We start from the raw sequence: 1,229 nt of genomic DNA on the forward strand, positions 1-1,229 counted from the left end.
TCATGATGTACTCTGCATAGAAGTTAAATAAGCAGGGTGACAATATACAACCTTGACGTACTCCTTTTCCTATTTGGAACCAGTCTGTTGTTCCATGTCCAGTTCTAACTGTTGCTTCCTGACCTGCATACAAATTTCTCAAGAGGCAGGTCAGGTGGTCTGGTATTCCCATCTCTTTCAGAATTTTCCACAGTTGATTGTGATCCACACAGTCAAAGGCTTTGGCATAGTCAAGACGTTAGGAGGGGTGAAATCATGTTTAGAATCAAACCCCATACCCACCAGAGATGCTCAGAGGGCTCAAACAAAACCTTGTGTGCACCAGGACCCAGAGACCCCACAGAGACTGAGCCACACCTGCCTTTGAGTGTTTGAGTGTCTCCTGTGGAGGCACAGGTCAGCAGTGACTGCCACGGGGAGAGGGGCTCTGGCTGCAGCAGACATGGGAGGCACAGCGTGTGGCATAAATCCTCTTGGAGGAGGTTGCCATTAGCTCCACCATAGAGCCCCTCAGCAAATGACCCACAAACTGAAAAACAATTATACCAAAGAAGTTCTTGCACTGTTAGGAAAGTTCTAGGACCCACAACAGATTTCCCAACCTGTGGATCCTTCAAAGGGACTCAGAACCTCCAGGGAATTTGACTTTGAAGGCCAGTTGAATTTGATTACAGAACTACGACAGGACTGGGGAAACAGGCTCTTGGAGGGCACACACAAAACCTCGTGTGCACCAGGACCCAGGAAAAAGGAGCAGTGACCCCACAGGAAACTGAGCCAGACTTGCCTGTGAGTGTCCAGGAGTCTCTGGCGGAGACGTGTGTCTACAGTGGGCTGCTGCAGGGTCGTGGCACTGAATGCAACAGTCCTGGGAGCCTCGGCATGCTGGCATAAGTCCTTTTGAAGGAGGTCACCATTACAGCCATTACTCCTACCATAATTTGGCCTCAGGCCAAACTAACAGGGAGGGAACACAGCCCCAGCCATCAACAGAAAATTGGATTAAAGATTTACTGAGCAGTTCACTCATGTCTGACTCTTTCTGACCCCATGGACTGCAGCACGCCCGGCTTCCCTGTCCATCACCAACTCCCAGAGTTTACTCAGACTCATGTCCATTGAGTTGGTGATGCCATCCAACCATCTCATCTTCTGTCATCCCCTTCTCCTCCTGCCTTCAATCTTTCCCAGTATCGGGGTCTTTTCAAATGAGTCAATTCTTCGCCTCA

The sequence above is a fragment of the Bison bison genome, unplaced genomic scaffold (genome assembly GCF_000754665.1).
Source record: "Bison bison bison isolate TAMUID 2011002044 unplaced genomic scaffold, Bison_UMD1.0 scf7180017864280, whole genome shotgun sequence".
Taxonomy (NCBI): domain Eukaryota; kingdom Metazoa; phylum Chordata; class Mammalia; order Artiodactyla; family Bovidae; genus Bison; species Bison bison.